The sequence below is a fragment of the Eptesicus fuscus genome, chromosome 6 (genome assembly GCF_027574615.1).
Source record: "Eptesicus fuscus isolate TK198812 chromosome 6, DD_ASM_mEF_20220401, whole genome shotgun sequence".
Lineage (NCBI taxonomy): Eukaryota > Metazoa > Chordata > Mammalia > Chiroptera > Vespertilionidae > Eptesicus > Eptesicus fuscus.
The window spans coordinates 60,423,357-60,438,387 of record NC_072478.1 but is presented as its reverse complement, the minus strand read 5'-3'; the positions used below and the strand labels follow the sequence as shown (position 1 = coordinate 60,438,387).

General features: G+C 39.4%; 1 long non-coding RNA gene across 1 annotated transcript in view; it reads left to right on the top strand.

The window, feature by feature from the left end:
- Nucleotides 1-14,372, top strand: part of LOC129149468 (uncharacterized) — a 289,276-nt gene extending 274,904 nt beyond the window's left edge. Inside the window, exons 2-3 of the long non-coding RNA XR_008556369.1 lie at nucleotides 12,274-12,456; nucleotides 14,270-14,372. This is a non-coding gene — a long non-coding RNA (uncharacterized LOC129149468). The remainder of the gene's footprint in view (nucleotides 1-12,273; nucleotides 12,457-14,269) is intronic.
- The last annotated feature ends 659 nt before the right edge of the window (nucleotides 14,373-15,031 follow it).

Genomic DNA, 15,031 nt, shown 5'->3' with positions numbered 1-15,031 from the left:
CTCTGTCTTTCCCTTTCTCTTCCACACTCTCTAAAAGTCAATGGAAACATATGCTCAGGTGAGGATAAAAAATAAAGAAAGAAATGCATATCCTATGAAAGACACATCTTGAAAATGCCTAAAGAAAGTTGTCATTTTTTCTTGGTGAAGGGACTAGAGTCTGTATTGATGAAAACACCTTGGTGGCTGTGGTGACTGGCAGTGGCTGCAGCAGTGGGGTGGTGCCTTACTCTGATCAGCCTGGTTGCCTCCCACAAAGGGAGGCCAGACTGTGGCTTAGGCCTGCTCCCCATGGGGAGCGGGCCTAAGCCGTCAGTAGGACATCCCCTAAGGGCTCCCAGTATGTGAGAGGGGGCAGGTTGGGCTGAGGGAACCCCCCACCCCCCAGGGCATGAATTTCGTGCACTGGGCCCCTAGTCTATAATAATAAAAGAGTAATATGCTAATTAGACCAGATAGCTGAATGACCTTCTGGATGTCATTCTGGACATCCTTCCAGATGACCTTCCGGACGAAGTCGCAGCAGCGGTGGCCAAGGCAGAGGCAGTTAGCAGCAATCAGGCCGGCAGGCAGAATGGTTAGGGGCGATCAAGCAGGCAGGTGAGTGGTTAGGAGCCAGCAGTCCTGGATTGCGAGATGTCCGACTGCCGGTTTAGGCCCAATTCCACAGGGATCCCAGTGAGATCAGGCATAAACCAGCAGTCAGACATCCCCCAAGAGGTCCCATATTACGAAAGGGTGCAGGCCAGGCTGAGGGACCCCCCCACAAACACATCGTACACAAATTTCGTGCACCGGGCCTCTAGTTTATACATAAATAAGCTAAGACAAGCATAATTTTTCTCTGGTTTTACACAAGTGATAGCACATTATACGGTAAGTTCTCCACATTGCCTTTTCTCACTTAAAAAATTTGTTTTGGAGAGAGGTACTTTCATATTAATGCACATAGCATCATTTTCTTAGGGATATAGAGTATTTATTGTAGGATTACAACATAGTGTATTTAATCATTTCCCTACTGATGAACTTGCAGTTGTTTTTAACTTTTGTTATTCTGAGCAATGATACAATTAATAACCTTGTAATATGTAACTTTGCGAATATGTACTGTTATACCTACAGAATAAATTGGGAAATTGTTCTTATCAAAGAGAATAAGATTTTGATCAACATTTTCAATTGTCCTACACATATGTGTTGTAGCAATTTATACTTTCTCAAGCAATATGTGAAGTTCTTTTTTGTCACACATTCTTGACAACACAGCATTATCAAACTTAGGTCTTTGTCAATCTCAATAGGTAAGAGATGTTATTTCAGTGTAATATAAATTTGTACTTTCTTTATTATAATTATCTTTTTATAGTTTTAAGGGTTATGTATATATCCTTTAATGATTTATTTGTTTATATCATTTCCACATTTTTCTACTGGATAATCATATTCATTGATAGATGCTCTTTACATTTTAGTAAAATTAGATGTTTTTTCTATTAATATGAGCTGCAATTTTTTTCTAATTTCTGCTATTAGGTTTTGACTGCTTATAGTAACCCTAATTTTCTAGCTGCTTATTAACTATTAATTTATTATTGAACTCATGTTATATGTTTCTATATTTGCTATCATAAAGAAAAAAATATTGTTGATATTAGACTTTGAGTATCTCAATAGAAGATATCACTTCTTATTCAACTTTTTTAAAAATATATTTATTGATTTTTTACAGAGAGGAAGGGAAAGAGATAGTTAGAAACATAGATTAGAAACATCGATCAGCTGCCTCCAGCACACCCCCCACTGGGGATGCGCCCGCAACCAAGATACATGCCCTTGACCAGAATCGAACCTGGGACCTTTCAGTCCGCAGGCTGACACTCTATCCACTGAGCCAAACCGATTTCGGCATCTTATTCAACTTTCAATGTCTTTTGTATGTTAGCACAATGCCAGGCACCTAAATGTCACCAATAAGTTTTCTGTGAATGAATCATTTTGGTTTGTTTGTATTTTTTCTTTTGAGCTTAAATTGATGTTAAATTAGTATGGTACTAGCTGCATACAACAGCATTTACAGCACTGATTTGTTGTGGCTCTACTTCTTTTCCTATTCAATTAACACTTAACTGAACAATAACAAGCAGAAATTATTCATCTGATCAGTTTTATTTGAGGTACAATTCAAAATATGTTGTGTGTGTACGTGCAATGTGTAAAGGGTAGAAGTGGATGAAGCAAGCTCACATAACCATTTAAGGGCCTAAGCTTCTTTTCTATCTATAAAATAAATTAAGTGCCAGAATAAAGCCTCCTTGAACCTACTGAAGATTTGGACCCAAGAGCCCTAGTCCCTCAAAAAAATCTATTCAAAATGATAGCTTTGAAGTAAATCAATATAAATTCAAGAAAATAAGACACCTGCCCTTCAATGAATCCAACATCCATCAGTACTATGTCTATTTGTTCTTTATTTCCCTCCTTGCATATCCTCAATACAAATTTCAGGCTATCTTTTTTTATGGAAAAAAAGTGAAAATTTAATTTTCTAGTGTCAGCCACCTATTCTCATGCGTTTGTTTCTCAAGTGTTTCTGTAGTGGAATGAAAGCACTCCTCAGGCGGACTGTAAAACAAAGGTTTTATATACTTGCAGAAGGTGCAGAAGGAAGGTGTGGGATTCCACACACATGTTCATCCATAATGTTCCCCTTGGTTCAGGATGTCCCCTCTCTTATTTGGTTTTAAGGTCTCTGTGCTAGAATGCAATTGCATAAGAGCAATTTACCCTGACTCACTTCCCTTTGTCATTCTTTCTTTTCTTTCCTTTTTTTGCCACTGATGATTGCACAAAAAATAAACAGTTTTCCGAGGGTGCTTAATAGCACTCCAACGTGCCAGGGCAAGGACCCCTTTTCTAGAAAATGAAATAAACATACGGAAACTAAGAACTTGTCAAAATTATTCCACTGTGAAATTAGTTACATTCCACAAGAAAATATAATCATGCCAAAGGTTTCTTTCTTCAGTGACTCTCACATAAACTGCAGCGAAGGGGGGGGAGGGGGGGAAAGTGGATGTTCAGCTTCAGAAGCTATCAGTGCCATTGGCTACCTAAACCCATTCATATTTGATTATTTTCAGTCCACTGCGAGTCCTATATAACCCTGGCAGATATTTCTTTGGTTCACTGAATAAAACATTCACATCAGTCTATGATTGTGTTGGCCTGTCCTGGCTATAATGAACAGAGCAACTGATTTAAAATATTCCTTAAAATAAACTGGTGTGTAATATACTTCCAAACAGAAGACACATGACAAAGATGATCCAACAGGGAGCTGCCAAGTGTACTTTCCCCGGGAGGGTTTCAATATCCCTTAAACACGCTGCTAGGAGCTAACTGAACCACAGCTCTGCTGTCAGCAGAGCATGGAACTCTTGAGATTTGTCTCCATTTCCATTCAGTCTCTGCCAGTTAAAACTAAAGACTTCCACGGGTTGTGCATATTTCCATTTTTTCTGGTGTTGTCTACTTTCTCTTTAAAATTATTTTATTTTTAAATATCAGTTGACATACAATATCATATTAGTTTCAGGGGTACAACCCCATGATAAGAAATTTATATAACATATGAAGTGATCACTCTGATAAATCTAGTACCCATCTGATACCACATATAGCTATTACAGTATTATTGACTACTGAAGGCCCGGTGCGCGAATTCATGCACTGGTGGGGTCCGGCTGATCCAGCCCTGATGGGAGCCTACTGGGGCTGGACTGGTTGGGGGAAGGGGCTGTGGGAGGTTGGCCACTGGCCCCGCCCCAAATCGGGGGCGGGGCTGGCCAGGGGGAGGGACTGTGGGCGGTTGGCCAGCTGGCCCTGCCCCCAATTGGGGGGGGGCAATCAGGGGTGGGGCCGGCTGTGGGGAGGGGCCGTGGGGGGTTGGCTGGCTGGTCCCACCCCCAATCTGGCTGGGCCCAGCTGGGGGGAGTGGCCAGCCCCCAATTGGGCTGGTTGGCCGGCCATAGTGCGTATCATAGCAACCAGTCATTCCTGTCATTCCGGTTGTTCCAGCGTTCCCGTCGCTTGGCTTTTATATATATAGATATTCCCTATGCTGTACTTTACATCCCCATGACTATTAAATAACTAGCAATTTGTACTTACAAATCCCTTCACTCCTAATCCCCCTCCCATCTGGCAACCATCAAATGTTTTCTGTACCTGTGAGTTTGTTTCTGTTTGGTTGGTTATTTTGGTTTTTAGATTCCACATATATGTGAAATCATCTGGCATTTTGTCTTTCTCTGTCTGACTTATTTCACTCTATACAGTACCCTCTAGGTCCCTCCATGCTGTTACAGATGGCAAGATTTCATTCTTTTTTATGACTGAATCGTATTCCATTGTAGTATGTATGTACCACTTCTTTAGACATTCATCCTTTGATGGGCACTCAGGTTGCTTCCTTGTCTTAGCTATCATAAATAATGCTGCAAAAAACTTATAGATGTATATGTCTTTTCAACTTAGTGTTTTGGGTTTCTTCGGATAAATACCCAAAATACTCTCTCTTTTACAAGCAATCCATTTCCCTCTCAATGATGCTTGATCCCTTTATGAATGTGATATTCTGAAAAGCACTGTGTTCTAACAAACATTCCCTACCTGTATCATCATAATTGCTATAGTTGATATATAAACATTCCCTACCTGTATCATCATAATTGCTATAGTTGATATCATAATTGCTATAGCTGATATAACCAGAAAGCCTTTCTCCTGTGCATGCAGTTGTGAATGGCACTATGAAGATAATCTGCTAGATGCCACCCTCTTCTGTATAAGAATGCATCATGGGAAACACACACAGACACATACTGAGTATCTAGAAAGAGAAATGAATGCAAATAGTAAACTCTACTTAGAATCCCCCATTTGATTCCCATGTCCTATCAAGTCAAATATAATTTCCTCAGCCTGTCATTCAGAGATTTCCACAATATGAGCCTAAATTACTCTTTCCAGTCTGTCTCACCAATCTCTATGAATATCTCCTATTCCTAGTAAACCAAATGACCCCCAGTTCCTGTGTTATGGTGTTCTCCCATTATCTGATCCTGCCTCCTATAAGCAGAGAATCAGGGCCCTGGAGTCAACTAATCCGGAGTACAAGGTGTTAGGTGCCGTCTCAATGGGAAGGGAGGGGGTGAATAGGAAGGAAGTGGTTTTCTTGTCATCTTATCAATAGGCAGCTGGGAGTGATCTGAGTCAGAGCATCTCTCAGAGTCACCTATGACAAATTCATGCAGATCATGCAAATAAGTTGTCATTTTAAGTGAGTGTTGCAGAAATGAGGATTCTGTAATAAAACCAGGAAGACAGAGATAGGGAAGGAGTCATGTTTCAAAGTGGAGGGGTTGAGATGCAATGGAAAGCTGTGTAAATGAGAGGAGAGATGAAATGACTTCCTATAGTGGCTGCTTCTCTGCGTTGCTGTGTACAGAGGGCTAAGTATGTGAATGGAACTGAATGCCACCTCATTACTTATACCCATGGCATTCTTTGTGCAAGGAGAATCCTCCTCCACTGGTTCAAATCATACCCATTATTCAAATCCCACCTTAAATGTCACCTTTTCCGTGAAACTTGCTCTATCCCTTTCAAAGAGGCCATCCTTCCCTCCTCTGTACTCTATCAGAGGTGGTCGGTACTTCTTGATGGCCTTCCTTACATAGGTTGTGTTATACAGTCTTTGATCTGTACCTTTACTATATTTTGTACTCTGTAAATAATGAACTTGTTCTTTTTTAATATCAACTATAGCAATTATAAAACCATGATGCATAATTGTTACTCAATAAATATTGTTAACATGACTTTAACTAACATGCAGATGAAAAACAAATATGTGCATGATCTATGGAACAAGGAGAAGGGTAACAAGGTCCAAATATATCTCTGGATGGTCTCCCAGTTGGCCAGTGTCATTGGAATTCCTCCAATATGTTTTATAGAGATAACTAGATATGCTCAGCTTGTATTAAATATACTTACCATTCCTCCTGGGCCTAGTCAATCAATTTGTGAACTTGTCAGAATAAAAATATTCACTATAATCTCGAGGTGTTGAGAGAATATTGAATATATATTACCATGAAAATATAGGAATGTCCACTTTAATTTTCTCTTCTGTTTTTTGAGCATAGCCAGGAAACCATTTCATCCCACTGAAAAGTATGATACCAAGACTAATTTAGGTTACGTTTTAATGAAAATTGAGTGTTCTTTCTTAATTTAATAATCCTTTCTCACTACATTATCCCTTTGTTAAGTTTATTACTTTGGAAATATGTGCTTGAGATATATATTTCATATAAAGCTAGGATCCATAGGAAAAATCTTACAATATCAGGAATAAAATACTCCTTAAATGTTCTCTGTGTTGGGTGCTGGGAAGATTGAGGGAAAATATTCAGCCAACTTATAGTAAAGTCTATTAGACATTATAAAATGTATTTTATGATTAAATATTACCCCCAGATTTATCCTATTTTCCCTTCTTGTTGTTGTTATTGTTAATCCTCACCCCATAATATTTTTTCCACTGATTTTTTTAGAGAGGGTTGAAGGGAGAAAGGGAGGGAGGGAAGAAAAGGGAGGGAGAGAGAAATATTGATATGAGAGAGACACTTCATCTGACTGCTTCCTGTATGCATACTTGCCAGGGCCAGGGATAAAACTCATTTTTATATTACTTATAACCTTCAGTACACAGGCCAACACTCCAACCACTGAGTCAAGCCGGCCAGGGCCTACTTATTTTTCCATTCTCCAATTTTCTTATAAAGGTTTTTTTTAATAAGCCCTTTAAATACTTTTTATTTTAACAATGTGGGGTACAAATAATAAACAGAAATTAAAGTGACCCAGTCTTATTTGCATTTCAATATTCTGAAGTCAAATATGTTACATTGGAGTATATTATTATTAAATTTTTAAAATTGCCACTTTTAGGTACATTTTTGTCAATTTTGGACACATTTTAAATATACTAGTAGAATGATTGCAAAACTAGCTGGATGGTTCAGGAAAAATCTATGTATCTCCTAATTTGCTCCTAACATTGAGGGAAGCCATTTATTTATTCACTCTATCTTTTACTTTCTTCTCTAAAGGGTAAGGTAAACAAAACTCATCTGCCCACCTACATCATGTTTATAATCTATACTAATAATAGCCTAGGTGGTCATCAGGCCCTCACACATCACGCCCTAACATTGTCACAAGATGGCCATCACAAGATGGTTGTGAGCATAGCGGAGGTAGGGCCCAATGGAGGAGGCGGGTCGTGGCAGGGGAGGGCAGTTGGGTGTCGATCGGGCCAGCAGGGGAGAAGTTAGGGGGTGATCAGGTAGGCAGGCAGAAGTGGTTAAGGGTTGATTAGGCAGGTAGGCAGGTGAGTGGTTAGGAGCCAGAGATCCCGGATTATGAGAGGTATGTCCGACTGCTGGTTTAGGCCCGATTCCTGCAGGATTGGGCCTAAACCATCAGACAGACATCCTCCGAGGGGTCCCAGATTGGAGAGGGTGCAGGCCGGGCTGAGGGACACCTTCACCCCCCCCCCCATGCACTGGGCCTCTAGTTCCATCATAAAGTATAAAGGTGTGAAATTTTGGCTTTCAAATACCTTATAATATTTACAGAACTGAAAGACTATAGGAAATACAGTGGCTACATTCATTAATGACCTTGCTTTCCAAGGCTACAGAAATCATCAAGAAAATACACCATAAATATGATATATTATTAGCCACTTGGCATTCAGAAGACCCACCTTGAGGACAGTATTTTTAAAATATGTAATTCCTTTATTAAAATAAGAAGAAAACTTAGAATTTGAAGCTGATTAACAGTGAATCTTAGAAGTGTAATGAAATTTTGTCATGACTTTTTGTTTCAACAGTCCTCATATTCTTAGTAATTTTATTTGTGTATTTTCATTTCCAATTAAGATGTTCCAAAAAATAATATTTTGACTAAAACAAGCATTGAAGGAAGGGCCAGTGCTAAACGCAAAGTTTCACAAACAGAGTCTACCCTTTTTTAAATATGTGTAAACTAACTCTCCATGAGGCTTTTATGAACCAGTTATTTAAATATGTGGAAGAGAGCAAATGTGTTCTATTACTGCTGACTCGAAAGAAGATACTTGCTGTGTGAGCAGAGAATGTCGAAGCTATTTGTGAAAGGAATAGTATGTCACCTAAATTAATGTGGTAAATTCGCCTCATAAGTCATCTCCACCATCCTGCCTCACCACACTGCTGGAAGGAGTCGAGGTCAATATTCCACTCATTTAGAACCTACAGAGCCTATTTATCTAAGATGGGGTCCATATCCCTTCATGTAGTCCGGATACAATAAGACTCAGATTAAAAACTTCTTTAAGAAACCAATTTTTCAGGGCAATGAATCAGCCATTAAACTTGAACAAATATTGCAAAACTCTGCTTGCTCTCTTCTGTTAGTGAATGCCATGACTAGCCTACCTGTCCAGATGAGGTCACCTGCAGACTCAGATGTCAGTGCTGCTGAATAAACTCCTCGCCCCAATGCAATAGTTTCCTTCGTGTGTTCGCTAAAGTCCCAATTTATTTCTGTTTCCCCCAAACGTCCTTTAAAAAAAGGACATGACATTATTTTGCTCGATTAGACGTAAGAATTAAACTCCTTTATGCAGAAGGGGTGCTGTGTTAAGTACGGTAGCCATCCTCACAAACAAGCAGAACGCGAGGGCTGTGGCAGAGAATGTCAGAGAAAAGGAGATACTGGACGTGTCAAAAGCCAAATTGAAGTGGCCAGCATTTTGGTTCTGGTTCACTTTTGCCTGAAGGTAATGACATATCACATGTACCCAGGGTAAGGATTGGAGAACTGTTTCTGAACATTACTTATTATTTTTTCATAGCAACATGTAATTCCTAAGGTGTGGAAGGATTAGGGGAGATTTTTAGATAATATTAGCAGAGTGTACTCAACAGAAGCTACTAGCTACAGTTCTTTCCTCTCACTTCTCTCCCCTGAATTCCTTATCCATTCTTTTCCACCTGCTCCCACACCTCGCTCCATGAGCATTCCCTCACCTTGGCATTCTCTAAGTCTCCCTCTGAGCTCCCTCCATTTCTGAATATTTAGATTGTTAACTGCTACTTATAGGAAATAATTGTGACTGGTCAGAAAAATAACTGAATAGTGAACAAACAGATTCTTCCTGGCCCTGAGGGCCAATTTCCCACAGTAAACATATTCTTGGGACTATTTTGTCCCCATAGATGCACAAAGGATTGCTGCTTCAGTCTTCTTATGCAGGGAATCAGCTCATTCAACGCATCCACATGGTGCCCTAGATTCTATGAAAAGTCCATAAATCATGTGAATGAGTGGCCATGTGCCACTTTGATGCCCTCCTTTTCTTTTCCTTTATGTGGGGTTTTAAAACTTGGGCTTACGCTCATTTGGATTCTAATTGTTAAGCTTGTGTAGCTGGTTAGAACTGTTGAGTGGGAGCTAAGGAGATGGTGGGGAAAGGCAAGAAGCTGAGACAAGATTCAAGGCTGAAGCAGAGGTGTGACCAGGTGGGGTGCCCGTTTCCTAATGCTCCACCGAAGTCTATGTACCTCAAACCTTTTCTCCTAAAGTCTTTGCTTCAAAATCAAATTCCTTCTCCAACAACTTTTTTCAGGTGACTTTTTAAAAAGTCATTAAGCACCTAGCTGTTGTGGACAGCAGGAAGCAGGAGAAATCAGGCCGACCCCAAACATGGCAATTGAGAGCAGAAATGCCTCCGTGTGCTCAGCATACATCCACCACCCGTCCTCTCGCTCACTCGTCCTCCCAATAACTGTACCCCCAAAGCTGGTGCTGCGTCACTGCCATTCGTTATATTTTCATTTGCCCAAATGTACTTTTTGCTCTCAACCCTCTCTTGGCAAAAGAAACAGGATGGCAGAATAGCCACCATTCCCCTGAAAAGTGGATTTCATCTTTAGTAGCTTATCAAAAAGCTGACAATAATTCATTAATACCAACCTCTTCCAAAAATCAGAAAATAAATAGTCCACTGCCCTGAAGGTGAAAGGAGGCGATGTTTGTGAATGTCAAATGTGTGAAAAAAAGGCCTCATTGCGACATTGGCTACAAACGGCACAAACAATACCTTGCTCTGAAGATTGATTACACTCCCAAGTGTTACCATGACTGCTAATCAACGGCACCAGCAACTGACTACTTTACGTGTCATAAACAGAGCACCAGTGAGAAACCTACAAACAAAACACAACTAAAATTGACTGTACTTTGTTCAGGTAATCCTGGAAATCTCCTGAGAATGGAAGACAAAACAGATATTAGATGGTAGAGAAACCCAGGCATTCCAATTTCATTATTCCTGCACCAGCACAGCTTGACTTTAAGTTGTAAACATTTTAGGATAGACTTAGATTCATAGTGTGTTCCAGTTTTCAAAGACTTCAAGTTGTTTTATGCCAAAACCATAACCTGCATTTACTTTAAGGTTTTTCCTACCTTTATGTATCTTTGGGGGAGAAAAGCAAAAGCAAACAAACAAATAAACAAACAAAAACACTTTAAATCCCTTTCACACCCTTTGTTTTTCCTTTCTCTTGGAATACATTTGAGCTAAATGTTTAATCTATCCACTCTAACAGGCATTTAAATTTTTTTTTTTCTTTGAGAGAGGAAGGGAGAGAGAGAGAGAAACACTGATGGGTTGCCTCCCTTATGTGCCTCAACCTGGGATCAAACCCGCAACCTTAGTACATGATGGGATGCTGCACCAACCGAGCCCCACCGGCCAGGGCTAGCAGGCATTTGAAAAGCCAATGTGGAAGCAGTTGAATGTGATACAAGAAAACAGAATGGATCAGTAGAACTACCTGACACTTAGGCCATGCTAAAGCAGAGGGATCATCTCTGGTTCTTTTGGTACCTATTCAAATTGTCAAGGACATGTAAGAGGTTGTCAGAATTTCTAGGTGAAATTGGTTAAAGATGAATATTCTTATGTTGTAAAGAGACAGTAAATTCTATTCTGTCACCCACCTCTTTCAGCGTGGTTTCTAGGGAAGCAAGAGACCATCCTGCCTCTCAGGATTGACCCTTGAAAAGTGGATTTGCTAAGGTAAATGTCAATAAGGGGATCAGAGAGTTTTAGAGTGTGAGACCTGGCCAGAAACTTAAGTCAAAATGTCTCTTCAAAGAGGAATATGGTCCAGTGGAAAAAGCACTAAAGTCAGAGTTGGCTGACAGAACAACTAATTGTATTATTCTAAATAGATCTTTTAAACTTACCAGATCTCAATTTACTCATCCTTAAAATGAAGCAAGTTGAACCCAAAATACATTCTATGTATGTCAGGGTGAACATTTTTTAAAAATTTATTGATTTTAGAGAGAGAAAAAAATACAAAATTTATTGTTCCACTTATGTATGCCTTCATTGGTTGATTCTTATGTGTGCCCTGACCAGATATCAAACCCACAATCTTGGCGTATCAGGATGATGCTCTAACAAACTGAGCTACCTAGCCAGGGCCCCAAATTTTTCTAACTAGCTTATTGCCCTTCATCTAATAAACCAACAAACATAAGAAATGTCATAATAGAGCTCTTAAAATTTACCTTGGATAATTAATAATAATTGAAATAAAAATATGGTAAAAATTGGGCATCTTATTTCACTTCTTGCCCAGGGCTTTATCTTCCTGCATCATCTTTTCCTTCTCTTTTTTATGCTGTTAGAACCCAAGGGAAAGTATGCACCCCCACGTCTGGCCCCACTTTGGCTATCAGCAGGGCTTAGTTTCTTGGATTTCCTACAAGATCCAATTTGTCTGCTGGTCCCCAAACTTTCATGATTTTTCACAACTATTTCTCTAGTCCTCCAACATCCCCCTTCCACACAATACTTCCTCAGCAAGCCCTCACATTTGTCTATAGTCTAATTACTTCCACAAATTCTAGTACATCTTTTATTCCCATGGAACTTAGAGTAGCTCTTCCTCCTGAAAACTGATGGGTACGATGGCATTACATAACATGTTGACCACCAATAATAATCTCTGACTCTTTTGCATTGTGTTTACTCTCTACTTCAAACCTCTTTGTCCCCAGCTTACTTTGAACTTTCCTGACTCTGTAATATATGCAGAATCACCATATATCTACATATCTATTCTTTACCAGGTGAAGACAAGTTCTTAAAGACCACTTCCTGCTAAAGGCGTTCCTCACCTGTTCTAGGAATAAGAGAAGAGAATTAGGGAGGAAAAAGGAATATTTCTGGGCCATTCTCTTTCCGGGACCACTTCTAAAACTGTTCCTGAAGGGAGAAAGGAGACAGAAAAATGGTTGTCAGGTGGAACTTTGGTAAGTGTCCCCAGATCTCCATACATTTTAAAATCCATTCTTTCTCTTCTAAGAAAAACTAGGATGAAAGGCTGAAAATAATAGAAAACTGAAAAATAGGTACGAGGGAAATATTTAGTTAATAAAGTTAGTATAAGTAGAAGTAAAACATATTTAAGAATAAAACTAAAATTATAGTTTTAATGACAAATAGATATCAATTGTTAAATTACACAGGAAGCATAATCACCAGTGGAAGTGAGGAAGGTATGACTGCTAAGGCACTCTGACTCCTTTGTCCTATTGTTTTTCCAGTCCATTTGTACATGGCAATGCCCTATCAAATGATCAAATGCAAAAACTTGACTTCGAGTAATTGTCAACACACATCTGGACTTTTTTCTTATTCCATCTTACATTTCTAAATTACATTTATTTCATAACATTAACTCAAGCCAGATGAAATCCCTTGACAAAAGAATCGAACAAGTCCAAATTGATCTCTTAAGTGGATCAATAGAAACTTAACTGAAATGGATTGGGGATTTTATCTAACCTGATGTAGTAGAACACTAATAAGATCACTTCCAATTCACACATATAGAACTAAATTTCACTGCAAATTGATCTGATTACTAAGGATGAATGGTCACCTTTAATAATGGATTAAGGTGGTAGAGATTTCTCTTTTTATACGAGAATGCTTTTGTTTTGTTTTTTAAACTCTTAGAGATTGATGGCATTACATAACATGTTGACCACCAATAATAATCTCTGACTCTTTTGCATTATGTTTACTCTCTACTTCAAACCTCTTTGTCCCCAGCTTACTTTGAACTTTCCTGACTCTGTAATATATGAAGAATATATATGCATTTCTTTTTATGCTGAATTTCACTCACTTCTTCCATGGCCAGATTTGACTTAAGGATTGTTTTAATTTTCATAATTTGATCTGAATTCTATTTTTAAGTCACAAATATCTCCTGAAGTGTTTTCCAAAGGAAGTTTTATAACAGCCAGGAAGCCACAATGACACAAATGCAATGTTCCAGTAAACCATGACATCCCTGAAAGCTATTTGTATAATAATGATAAAACCCTAATGTGCAAATTGACTGAACAGCGGAATGACCGGTCGCTATGACACGCACTGACCACCAAGGGGCAGACACTCAATTGCAGGCGCTGCCCCCTGGTGGTCAATGCACTCCCACAGGGGGAGTACCACTCAGCCAAAAGCCAGGCTCATGGCTAGAAAGCACAGTGACAGTAGCAGGAGCCTCTCCCGCCTCTGTAGCAGTGCTAAGGACCCCTCAGAGGATGTCCGCCTGCCAGCTTAGGCCCATGGGGACCGGGCCTAAGCCAGCAGTCAGACATCTCCCAAGGTGTCCAGGATGGCAAGAGGGTGCAGGCTGGGCTGAGGGACACTCCTCCCCTCCCCACCCCCCACCCCCAGTGCACAAATGTCGTGCACTGGGCCTCTAATTTGTATAATAAAGCAAATGATAGTGAATAAAGCAGTCAACATGACAGAGAACAGAGGACTGTATGTTTGAAGTGTTAGCTTTGTCCATTTTGTGACGATTAATTTGATAATTTTGATATAGGTTTTTCAGAAGATCTGTTACATGTTAGAATTTATTAATGTTCATAACATTTATTCAGGATAATTTGATATAACTATTCTACTTGGTTGAAACAAAGACTTAATATAGTTATGAATAAAGGCCAAAGATTGTATCTCTAAAAATAAATACCCTAATCTAGCTCCAATTCATTTGAAATATTAGAAGATTCATCCATTCTAACATCCATCTCTCTATTTCCACAGATGGTAACTAGCTTCTGCAATTGTCTCAAGTGTTGACTACAGAATGTTACAAACAAGCTTCACTTTTCTTCAATGAAGAGAAAGAATGTTGCTATAAAATGCTCAGAATCTAGGCTACTTTATTTATTAGTGAATGCTTGTGGGGGTACCTTTCCTAGACCTTTTCTTAGGATCATGGACTAGTGGCCCATGACCTAAACCCCTTTAGAAAATTAAAGTTTCTCTTTGATCCTCCCTTCCCTCCTCTTCTTCTCACCCTCCCTTCCCCACCCCAACTCTCTCCTCCCTAAGTGTCTCTCTTTGGGTCTTTGACTCTGTTGACTCCATTTTCCCCCTATCTTACCTCTACTGGGTAAATATACCCCAAAACAAAAAGCTTTTCTTTGCCTAAGAAAATGTTCAAACAAGCAGCAGATATCTGTCCCTGCATCTCTTCTGCCTATTTGTGGATATGCTCTGAATTACAAATTCTTAAAAATATTTGTGCCTCAGTGGGAAATAGGGGGATAGGACATGTGGTCTACTTTACTTCTAAGCTCTTAGAGCTAAATGGAATAGATGGAGAAAGTCCATCTAAAATGCTCTCCATCTTTTTGGTTCAGGATAACTCACAAGGGCTTGGTAATTGGAGTGTGGTTCTAAAGCCCTAGAGAATCCTGCCCTGTATTTTCCCCTTGTCTTTCCTTCTCTTTTCAGCTTCACACAGAAGCACAAAACGAGGGCTGATTTGTCTAATGTAGATTTGAATGTTTGTGTGTCCCT